Source organism: Carlito syrichta, unplaced genomic scaffold, assembly GCF_000164805.1.
Source record: "Carlito syrichta isolate Samal-C Ts95f unplaced genomic scaffold, Tarsius_syrichta-2.0.1 Scaffold311905, whole genome shotgun sequence".
Taxonomy (NCBI): Eukaryota; Metazoa; Chordata; class Mammalia; order Primates; family Tarsiidae; genus Carlito; species Carlito syrichta.
The window spans coordinates 123,250-135,562 of NW_007256001.1; positions in this window are offsets into that span (position 1 = coordinate 123,250).

A 12,313-nucleotide genomic window follows, 5' to 3' on the forward strand; every position below is an offset into this window, starting at 1 on the left:
GTGACAAGCCCTATTTTGTGATGGTTGTCCCTGTTACTGACCCTTTACAGTGATTGGTGTGATAGTTACTAACCCTTCTCTGTGATGATAGTCCCAGTGACTGGCTCTCCTCCAGAATGGGTGCCCCAGTGACTGGCCCTCCTCTGTTATTGGTGCCATAGTGACTACTCCTCCTCTGTGTGGGTGTCCCTGTGAAGAGTCCTCCTCTGTGAGGGGTGGCCCTGTGACTGGCTGTCCTCTGTAATTGTTGCCCAAGTGACTGGCCCGCTTCTGTGATAGGTGCCCCAGTGACTGGTCCTTCTCTCTGATGGGTGCCTCAGTGATTGTCCCTTCTTTGTGCTTCATGCCTTATTAAATGACCATCCTCTGTGTCCAGTGCTCCAATGACTGACTCTCCTCTGTAATCCATGCCCCAGTGACTGGTGCTCTTCTGTGATGGATACCCTCATAACCGGTGTCCTCTGTGTTGGAATCACCAGTGACTACTTCTCCACTGTTAAGTGTGTTCCAATGAATGGTCTCCTCTGTGATGGATGCCCCATTGACTAACTCTCCTCTGTGATGGTTGCTCCAGTGACTGGTCTTCCTCCATAATTGGTGCCCAGTGAATAGCCCTCCTCTGTGATGCAAGTCCCAGTGACTGGGCCTCAATTATGGTGTCCCAGTGACTAGCCCAACTCTGTGATGGGTGTCAGTGCCTGGCCCTCCTCTAATATGGGTACCACAGTGACTTGCTCTCTTTTGTGATGGATGCCTGAGTGTCTAACCCTCCTTTGTGATGTGTGCCCCAGGACTGATTCTCTTCCCAATGAGTGTCCCAGTGATTGGCCCTTCTCTATGATTAGTGCTTCAGTGACTGGCCCACCTCTGTGATAGTTTCATAAGTGGCTGTGCCTCTTCTGTAATAGGTGCCCCAGTGACTAGCCCTCCTCTGTAATGGATACCACACTGACTTTGCCCCCTCTGTGATTGCTGCCCCTGTTACTGGCCCTCCTCTGGGATCAGAGTCACAGTGACTAAGCTCTCCTAATGGATGCCCCAGTGACTGGCCCTCCCCTGTGATTGGTTTCCCACTTACTGGGCCTCCTCCATAATGGGAGCCCCTGTGATTGGCCTTCCTTTTTGATGGGTGTCTCAGTGACTGCTTCTCCTCCATAATATGTGCACCAGTGACAAGTCCTCCTCTGTTTGGTGCCACAGAGACTGGCCTTCATATGTGATAGGTACCTCAGTGACTAGCCCTCCTTTGTGATGGGAATCACAGTAACAGGACCTCCTCTGTAATGGTTGCCCCAATGACTGGACCTTCTCTATGATTGGTTCCCCAATGATTGGCCATCCTTTATGATGGGTGTCACAGTGACTGGCCCTCCTCTATATTATGTCCCCAAATGACTGACGCTCCTCTTTGCTGAGTTCCCCAGTGATTGACTACTCTTCTCTGATGGGTGCTCCAGTGATTGACTCTCCTCTCTGATGGTGTCCCCCCAGTGACTTGGTCTCTTTCATAATGGGAACACAGTTGCTGGTCCTCTTCTATGATGGGTACCATAGTGACTGTTCCTCCCATAATGTGTGCCCAAGTGACTGAACCCACTTCATTTTGGGTGCTCCCGTGTCTGGGCCTGATTGGTGCCCCAGTGACTGGCACTCCTGCATAGTGGTTGCTCCAGCGACTAGCACTCCTTTGTGATATGTGTCCCACTTACTGACTCTCTTCTAGATTGGGTACCCCAGTGACTGATACTCCTTGTGATGGGTGTCCCAGAGACTTGAATTCTTCCATAATGTCCCAGTGACTAGGCCTCCTTTGTGATCAGTGCCCCAGTGACTTGCCTTCATATATGATGGATGCTCCAGTGACTCTCCCTACTCTGTGTTAGGTGTCCTAGTGCTTGGCCCTCTTTCATATTGGGCGCCTCAGTGACTAGGCCTATTCTGTGATTGATGATCCAATGACTGACCATCCTCTGTGATGGGTGCCCCAGTGACTAGTCATTATTTCTGATGTGTGGCCTAGTAATTGGTCCTCTACCCAAATGCATGCTCCAGTTATAGCCCTCCTCTGTGATTGATATCCCAATTTCTGTATCTCCTCCATAATGAGTGCCCAAGTTACTGGCCCTACTCTGTGATAAGTGTCTCACTAACATGTACCATTTCTTAATTGCTGTTCCAGTGACTGAGCACCTCCTTTATATTTGGGGACCAAGTGATTGGGCCTCCTCCATATTAGGTGTCCCAGTTACTAGTCCTCCTCTGTGATGTGTTCCCCAGTGACTGGCTGTCCTCTGTGATGAGTGTCACAGTGACTGGCTCTTTTTTGTGATAGTGCCCAAGTGACTGGGCTTCCTCTATCATGGGTACCACAGTGATTTGTCCTCTGTGAAAAATACCTCAGTGACTGATCCTTCTCTGTGATGAGTGCCTTACTGAATATCGTTCCTCTGTGGACACTGTACCAGTGACTGTGTCTCCTACATAATGGGTGCTCCAGTGACCAGTCCCTCTCCCTTATAGATTCCCCCCAGTGACTGAGCCTCCTCAGGTTCCCTAGATAGGTTCCCTAGTGATGGGTCCTCCTTCCTAATGGTTGCCCTAGTGACTAGCCTTCCTCTGTGACAGGTGTTCCAGTATCTGGTCCTCCTTCTTAATTGATGCCCAAGTACTAAGCCTTTCTTTGTGTTGGGTGTCCCTGTGACTGGCCCTCATCAGTGATGGATGCCTTAGTGATTGCCCCTCCTCTTTGAGGGTCGTCTGTGAATTGCCATCCTTCATAATGGGTGCCCCAATGACTGGCCTTTCTCCATAATGGGTGTCCCAGTTACTGGTTCTCCTCTGTGATGGGTGTCACAGTCACAAGCCCTCCTCCATGATGGGTGCATTAGAGACAGGTACCCCTCTGTGATGGGTGGCTCTGTGACTACCAGTCCTCTATAATAGCTTCCTCCAGAGACCGGGCTCCTCTGTGATCAGCGCCCAATTATCTGGACCGCCTCTGTGATGGGTTACTCATTAAGTGCCCCGCATCTATTATTAGTGCACAAGTGATTGGCCTTCCTTCTAATGGGTGCCCCAGTGACTGGGCTTCCTTTGTAATGGGTGCCTCACTGACTGCCACTCGTCTGTTAGGTGCCTCGGTGACTGACTTTCCTCTGTGTTGAGTGCCCAAGTGACTAGACCCCTTCTGTGATTCGTGCCCTAGTGACTGGGCCTCCTCCTATCGGTGCCAGAGTGACTGGTCCTTCTGTGTGATGGGTGCATCAACGACTGGCCCTCCATTGTGATAGGCGCATCATTGACTCTGCCTTCTCTGTGATGGATGTCCCAGTAACTAGACTTCCTCTGTGACTGGTACCACAGTGACTGGGCCTCCACTGTGATAGGTTCTCCAATGACAGGCTCCAATGATTGGAGTCCTAGTGACTGAGCCTGCTCTTAATGGGTGCCCAGTGTCTAGCCCTCCTCTTTGATGAGTGTCTCAGTGACTGGGCCTGCTCTCTGATGGGTGCCCTAGTAACTGCCTTTCTTCTGTGATGGTTGTTCCAGTGAATGGCTCTCCTCTGTGATGTATGTCCCAGTGACTAGCATTCTTCTGTGATAGAGAATCAATTGGCTGGCCCTCCTCCATTGTATGTACTCCAGTGATGGCCCACCTCTGTGATGGGTGCACTAGTGACTGGCTCTCCTCTGAGATGAGTGTCCCAGGGACTGTCTCTCCTCTGTAATTGGTGCCCCAGTGACTGGCCTTCCCTGTGATGGGTGCCTCAGTGATTTGGTCTCCTCTGTGATGGGTGCCACAGTGACTGACCCTCCTCTGTGATGGCTGTCCGAGTAACTGACTCTCTTCTCTCTAGGATGCCCCAGTGATTAACCTTCTTCTGCAATGGGTTACCCAGTGACTGGCCCTCCTCCATAATGGGTGCATGAGGGACTGGTCCTCCTCTGTGCTAAGCATGTCAGTGACTGGTCCTTCTCAATAATGGGTGCCCCAGTGACTAGCCCACATCTGTGATGAATGTTCCAGTAGCTAGACCTCCTACAAAATTGGTGCCCCAGTTACTAGCTCTCCTCTGTAATGAGTGCCTCAGTGATTAGGCCTTATCTGTGTTGGGGAATCCAGAGACCGGTCCTCCTCAGTATTGGGTGCCAATGTGACTGGTCTACCTCTGTTATCAGTGCCTTATTGGTTGACTCTCCATCTAATAGGTGCTGCAGTGTCTGAGCCTTCTCTGTGAAGGGTGTCCAAGTGACTAGTCTTCCTCTGTGAGATGGGTCCATCAGGGACTGGGCCCTTTTATAATAGGTGACCTAGTGACTGGCACTTCTCTGTGATGGGTGCCTCAGTGACTGCATGTTTTCTGAGATGGGGGGATCAGTGACAGTGCCTCCTCTGTTATGGGTGTTCAGTGACTAACCCTCCTCAGTCATGGGTCCCACAGAAACTGGGTCTTCTTTTTTATAGGTGCCCCAATGACAGACTTTCCTCTGTGATCAGAGCATCACTGACTGAGCCTCCTCTTAATGTGTGCCCCAGTGACTGGCCCTTCTTTGTGATGGGTGCCACAGTGACTGGCCCTCATCATAATGTGTGCCTCAGGGACTGTCTCTCCTTTGTGATGGGAGTCACAGTGGCAGTCTTTTCTCTGTGGTGGATGTCACAGTGAGTAGTCCTCCTCCATAATGGGTGCCCCAGCTACTGGCCTTCTTTTGTGATGGGTGTTCCAGTGACTTGTCCTCCTCCATAATGTGTGCCCCAGTGACTGGTCTTGATATATGATGGGTGACCCAGTGACTAGCCTTCCTCTGTGATGGATGTCACAGTGACTGGACCTTCTCTATAATGGGCGTCCCATTGATTGGGCCTCTTCTGTGATTGCTGCCCCAATGACTGGCCATCCTCTGTGGTGGGTGTCCCAGTGACTAGCCCTCTTCTATTAAGGGTTTTCTAGTAACTAGACCTCCTCCAAATTGGGTGCTCCAATGACTAGCCCTCCTCTGTGAGGGGTGCCCTAATTTCTGGGACTCATTCATAATGGGTGTTCTCATGACTGTCCTTCTGTGATGAGTGTCCCAGAGAATGGGCATTCTCTGAAATAGGTGCTCCAATGATTGGGACTCCTCTGTATTTGGTGCCCCAGTGACAGTCCCTCCTTCAGACTGGCTGCCTCAGTGACTAGTCCTCCTTTGTGTTGGGTATCCTAGTAAATGGGCCTCCTCCAAATTGGGTGCTCCAGTAACTGCTTCTCCTATGTGATGGGTGCCACAGTTTCTGGGCCTCCTCCATAATGAGTGCCCCAGTAACAGGTCCTACTCTGTGATGAGTACTCTACTGATTTGTCCCTCTCCATAATAGGTGATACTTTGACTGGTCTTCTTTTATGAGTGATACCACAGTGACTCGACTTCCCTCAAATTGAGTGCCCCATGACTAGCCCTCCTCTGTTGTGGATGCCCCAGTGCCTGGCTCTCCTTTATGATGGGTATCCTAGTGACTGGCTCTCATGTGTGATAGATTCCCTGGTGACTGGGGCTCCTCTGTGATTGGTGGGCTAGTGACTGGCCTTCATATATGATTGGTACTCCAGTGACTAGCCCTCCTCTGTAATGGGTGCCACAGTCACTTACCCTAATCTGTTATGGGTGCTATTCTGTTATGGGTGCTTCAGTCACTAGGGCACCCATAACAGAATAGCACCCATAACAGATTAGTGACTGGCTTTTCCATTTACTGACTCTCATCTTTGATGGGTGCCCCAGTGACTAAACAGCCTCTCTGATGGGTACCATAATGACTAGCTCTCCTCTGTGAGTGAAGACCCTGTGTCTGGCTTGCCTCTGTGTTGGGTGCCCCAGTGACTCGACCGCCTCTGTGATGGGTGCCTCAGTGACTGGGTTTCTTCTGTGTTGGATGCCAGTGACTAGGCCTCCTCTGTGTTGGCTGCCTATTGACTGGCTCTCTGTTATTGATGCCCCAGTGAGTAGGCTCCCTCTGTGATGGCTGCCCCAGTGACTGGCCCTTTTCTGTGATGGCTGCCTCAGTGAGTGGACCTCCTCTGGGATGTTTTCTCCAGTGATTTTGTCTCCTCTGTGATTGGTGTCATAGTGATCATTTCTACTCTGTGATGGCTGCCTCAGTGACTGACCTCCATCTATGATTGATGACCCATTGACTGGTCTTCCTTTGTGATGGGTGACTCAATGACTGACCTTCCTCCATGATGAGTGTCTCAGTGACTGACTGTCTTCTTGTGATGGGTGTCCCAGGGAATATCCTATTCTGTGATGGGAGCCCCAGTGACTTGGCCTCCTCTGTGATGCCTCCTCAAGTGACTGGCCCTCCTCAGTGATGGGTGCCTCTGTGATTGGCTTTTCTCTGTGATGGGCACCCCAGTGACTAGCCCTCCTCTGGGATGGGTACCTCAGTGACTTGGCTTCCTCTGTGATGGGTGCCCCAGTGAGTGACCCTCCTTTGTGATCGGTGTCCCAGTGACTGGCCTTCCCCCTTTTGGGTTCCCTGGTGACTGCCCCCACCCTTTGTGGTGGGTGCCTCAGTGAACAGGCCTCCTTTGTGATGGGTACTCCAGTGAGTGGGCATGATCTGTGGTTGGTGCCCCAGTGACTGGCACTCATCTTAATGTGTGCCCCATTGACTATGTTTCCTGTGGAATGGGTGCCTCAGAGACTGGTCCTCCTCTGTTGTAGATGCCCCTGTGACTGGCTCTCTTATATTGGGCTGGAATTTCTCTATGATAAATGCCCCAGAGACTGGTCCACTCCGCAGTTAGTGCCCCAGGTACTGTTTCTCCTTTGTGATCAATGACCTAGTGACTTGTCCTCCTCTATAGTGAGTGCCCTAATGACTAGCCCACTTCTATTATGGGTGCTCCAGTGACTAGCTTTACTCTATGATTCATGTCCTGCTACTGGTCCTCCTCTGTGATGGGTGCCCAAGTGAGTGGTCCTAAACTGTATGGGTGACTCAGTGACTGGCTTTCCTCTGAAATGGTTGCTTAGGTGAATGGCTCTCTTCTTTGATGGTGCTTCAGTGACTGGTCCTCCTCTGTGATGGGTGCACCTGTGACTGGCTCTCTTCTGTGCTGAATGCCCCAGTGACTGACTGTCCTCTGTGATGGTTGTTCCAGTTACTGGCTCTCTTCTGTGCTGGGTGCCCCAGTGACTGGCACTCCATTATAATGGATGGCCCATGATTGGCAGTCCTCTGAAATGGTTGCCCCAGTGACTTGCCCTCCATGTGATCGGTGTCCCAGTGACTGTCCTTTGTGATTGATGCTCCAGTTACTGACCCTCCTCCATAACTGAAGCACTGGTGACTAGTCCTCTTCTATCATGGGTGCTTCAGTGATTAACTCTTTTATGATTCATGTCCCAGTGACTGGCCCTCCTGTGTGATGGCTACCCCAGTGACTTGTCCTCCTCTGTAATTGGTGACCAAGTGGCTAGCCCTCCTCTGTGATGGGTGCCCCAGTGACTCACTCTCCTCTGTAATGTTTGTCCCATTGACTGGCACTCCTCTATGATGCGGGTCCCACTAACTAGCTTTTGCCTATGATGGGTGCCCAGTTACTGAACCACCTCGAAAATTGGTGTCCCATGACTGGAGCTTCTCTGTGTTGTGTAACCCATTGATTGACCCTCCTTTGTGATAAGTACCCTTGTGATTGATTCCTCAACGATGAATACCCTAGTGACTAGCCCTCTGTGATTGGCGTTTCAGTACATGGGCTTTCTCCATAATTGGTGTGCCTGTGACTAGCCCTCCTCTTTGATGGGTTCTCCAATGATTGGGTCTCCTCCATGATAGATGGAGTGTGTGCCCCATTGACTATGTTTCCTGTGGGCCCTGTGACTGGGCCTTTTCTATAATGGGTGCTCCAGTGAGTGGTCCTCCTCTGTGGTGGTCGCCCCAATTACAGACCCTCCTCTGTGAAAAATGCCCAATGACTGATCCTCCTCTGTTGTGGGTGCCCCAGGAACTAGCTTTCCTCTATGATCACTGCCCCAGTATCTGGGTCTCCTACATAATGGGTGCCTCAGTGACTAGTCTTCCTCCATTATGGGTGCCCCAGTGACTGGGCCTCCTCAGTGATTGATGCTCCAGTGACAGACCCGCCTCCATAATGGGTGCCTTAGTGACTAGTGGTCTTCTGTGATGAGTCTCCCAGTAACTGGTCATCCTTCATAATGGGTGCCCCAGTGACAAGCCCTTCTATGTGATGGGTGCACCAGTGACTGGCCTTCCTCTGTGATGTGTGTCTCAGTGGTTAGGCCTCCTCCATATCAGGTACTCTAGTGACTGAGACTCCTCTGTGATTGGTGCCCCAGTGACTGCCCATCCTCAATAATGGGTGCTTCAGTGAGTAGCCTTCTTCTGTGATGGGAGTTTTAGTAACTGGACCTTCCCCATAATGGGTGTCCCAGTGACTAGCCCATTTCTGTGATGGGTGCCCCAGTTACTGGACCTTCTTCATAATGGGTGTCCTAGTAACTAACCCTCCTCTTTGATGGGTGCCCCAGTGACTGGCCCCTATCTGCAATCTGTGACCCAGTGACTGGCCCTCCTCTATAATGGGTGCCTCAGTAATTGTCTCTCCTTGGTGATAGGCAGCCCAGTGACTGGCCTTCCTCTGTGATGGTTACACCAGTGACTGGTCCTCCACTGTGAGGGGTGGGCCACAGTGACTGAGCATCCTCTGTAATTTGTCTCCTAGTAACACTTTCTCCTATGTGATGAGTGCCCCAGTGAGTAACCATCCTTTATGATGAGGGCTTCAGTGACTGGTCCTCCACTATGATGGGTGTCTGAATGATTTGGCCTCATTTATGATGGGTGCCCCTATTACTAGTCCTCTGTGATGGGATCCCTACTTACTGGGCCACCTCTGTGATGAGTGCCTCAGTGACTGGGCCTCCTCTATGATACTTTCAACAGTGAATGGCCCTCCTCTATAAACGTTGACCTAGGGACTGAGCCTTGTTTGTGACAGGTGTTTCAGTGACTGGGCATCCTTTGTGATTGGTGTTCCATTGACTGATTGGCCTATGTGATGTGTGCCTCAGTGACTGTCCTTCCTCTGTGATGAGTGTCTCAGTGACTGGCTGTCCTTTGTGGACTGGTGATCCATTGACTGGCTCTCTTCTGTGAAGGGTGTCACAGTAATTAGCAATCCTCCATAATGGGTGCCACCATGATTGGCATTCCTCCATAATGGGAATCCCAGTGACTGGCATTCCTCCAAAATGGGTGCCCTACTTACTGGGCCTCCTCTATCATGGTTGCTCCAGTGACTGGGCCTCCTCTGTGATTGGGACCCAATTGACGGGTTCTCTCTGTGATGAATGTCTCAGACTGTCTCTACTTTGTGCTGGGTGCCTCATTGACTGGCCCTTCTCTGTGACTGCTGTCCCTGTGACTGACTTTTCTGTGTAATCAGTGCCCCACTGACTGGCCCTCATCTGTGATGGGTACTTCAGTGACTGGCCTCCTCTGTGTTGACTATCCAGTGACTTACCCTCCACTGTAATGGGTGTCCCAGTTGAATGGGAGCCCCAGTGACTGGTTCTCCTCTATGATAGGTACCCCAGTGAATAGTTCTCCTCTGATATGTGTGTCTCAGTGACTGGCTCTCTTCTGTGATGTGTTCCCCATGATTAGTCTTCTGTGATGGGTGCCACAGTGACTGACCCTTCTACATAATGAGTGCCCAAGTGACTGGCCCTTCTCTGGGATGGGAGTCCCAGTGACTGGTCCTCCTACTTAATGGTTGCCCCAGTGACTAGGTTACCTCTGTTGGGTTGTCCCAGTGACTGGACCTCTTCCAAAATGGGTGCCCCAGTAACTTGCCCTCCTCTTCAATGGGTGTCCTAGCAACTGGCCTACCTTTGAGATGGGTGCCCCAGTGATTGGCCTTCCTTCTAATGGGTGCCCCAGTGACAGGTCATCCTTTGTGCCCTCAGTGATTGGCCCTCCTCTGTGGTAAGTATCTCAGTGGTTGGCTGTCTTCTGTGATGGATTTTTCAGTAACTGTCTCTCCTCTGTGACGGGTGCCCCAGTTACTGTCTCTATTCCTTGGTGAGTGCACCAGTGATTGGTTGTCCTCTGTGATGGGTGTCCCAGTGATTGACTCTCTTCTGTGATGGCTGTCCCAGGGATTTTACTTCTGTGATGGGTGACCAATTGACTGTCCCTCCTTTGTGATTTGTGTCCCAGTGACTGGGTATCATTCTTAATGGGTGCTGCAGTGACTAGCCCTCTTCTGTGATGGGTGCCCCAGTGACTTGCTTTCTCAATAATGCTCCAGTAACTGGTTGTCTTTTGTGATGATTGTCCCAGTAACTGGCTATCATCTATGATGAGTGATGCTGTGACTAACCTTTTTCTGCCATGGGTGCCCCATTGACAAGTTCTACTCTATAATGGGTGCCCCAATGACTGGCATTCCTCTGTGATGAGTGCCCCAGTGACTGGCCCTCTTCTGTGATGGATATTCCAGTGCCTAGCACCCCTTTACAATGGGTGCCCTAGCAACTGGTCCTCCTCTATAATGGGTGCCCCAGTTACCGACCGTGCTTTGTAATAGGTGCTCATAGACTGAGACTCATCTGTGATTTGTGTACCAGTGACTAGCCCTCCTCTGTGATGGGTGCCTCACTGACTAGTCCTTCTCTGTGATGGGTGCTTCAGTGACAGTGCCTCCTTCATAATGGGTGATCAAGTAAGTAGCCCTCCTCTCTGACAGGTGCCCCAACGACTGACCCTTTTCTTTGATGAGTGCCCCAGTGATTGGCTCTTCTGTGTGATGTGTATCCCACTGACTGACTCTTTTCAGGGATGAATTCCCCAATGAATAAGACTTCTCTATAATGAGTGCCCCAATTACTGACCCTCCTCTATGATGGGTACCTCAGTGACTGACCATCCTTTGTGATAGATGGCCAGTGACTGGTCATCCTCTGTAATGGGTGCCCCAGTGACTATCTTTCCTCTGTGATTGCTGCTTCAATCCTATTTGCTGGGACACTCATTTCAGAGGAGGGTTAGTCACTGGGGCACCTATTATAGCAGAGGAACAACCACTGGGGCACCCATCACAGAGGAGTACTAGTCACTTGGGCACCCATTTCGTAGGAGATCCAGTCACTGGGGCAGCAATCACAAAGGAAAGCTAGTCACGGGGACACCCATCATAGAGGAGGGTTAGTGACAAGGACAATCATCACAGAGAAAGGCCAGTCACTTATAAGGTCTTAAGTGGAAGTCATTGGAGCTCAAATGAACCCATGTAAACTTTTCTGGCCATCTGAGAAATGATGTCTTATCATTATCCTGCATATTACCTACTAGTTGAATTACCCCCAGTATTAGATATGCTCATAGAGTTTTGTTATGCATGATGGTAGCTATGATGATATCAGAGAAAAGGCTCTTTTTTAGCTCAAGAAAAATTAAAAAAGAAAACAGAATACAAGCAGAATGGATATATAAGAATTATGCATCTACTCATAAAAAACAGTTTCAGATACAGACATGTAGAAAAAATGAACCTCTTTTTCATCTACATGGAAACAATACACAGTATTTCATTTGTATTTTAGGTGACAAAACCAAGATTTTATGTAGCATTTATAATATCCTGCCTTATATTGCAGTGTAGAACTTCATTGCTCCCTACCAATCTATTCAGAATTTCTTTATATAAGATTCTATAATATAATATGGAATAAATCTACAGAAACTTGTCTAGGAGTTTCCATCTTTTACCAAATGCTATTATATATTGGTCTGTCTATAGCCTTTATTCTCAAAACAAGTAAAATAAAACTCTAGATCCAAAGACAAAATATACCTATTTAAATAATGAGCATATTTTTTCTGATTAGAAGCATTTTTAGTTTTTAGAAATGCTAAAATGGTCATGTTATAGCTTACTGTGACTTACATAGACCACCTAAACTTCATGTGCTGGAAACTTAATCCCCAGTAAAACAGGGTTGAAAAGTGATCTTTAAGATGCAAAGCCCTCAGGAATGCATTAATGTTGTTATTGGAGAAGTGGGTTAGTCATTGTAGGAGTGAGGTTGTATTAAAATAATGAGTTTGGCTGTCTCCCCTCCTTCCTCCACCCTTGTCTTTCTCCTTTTTCCAACATGGGATGATGCAGCCAGAAGGCCCTCATCAGATATGGCCACCCACTCTTGACCTTTCAACTCTCCATAACTGTAAGTCAAATAAATTTCTTTTTTTATCAATATTTTTTATTATGATATTGTGGGGTACAGTTAAGGGTTAGGT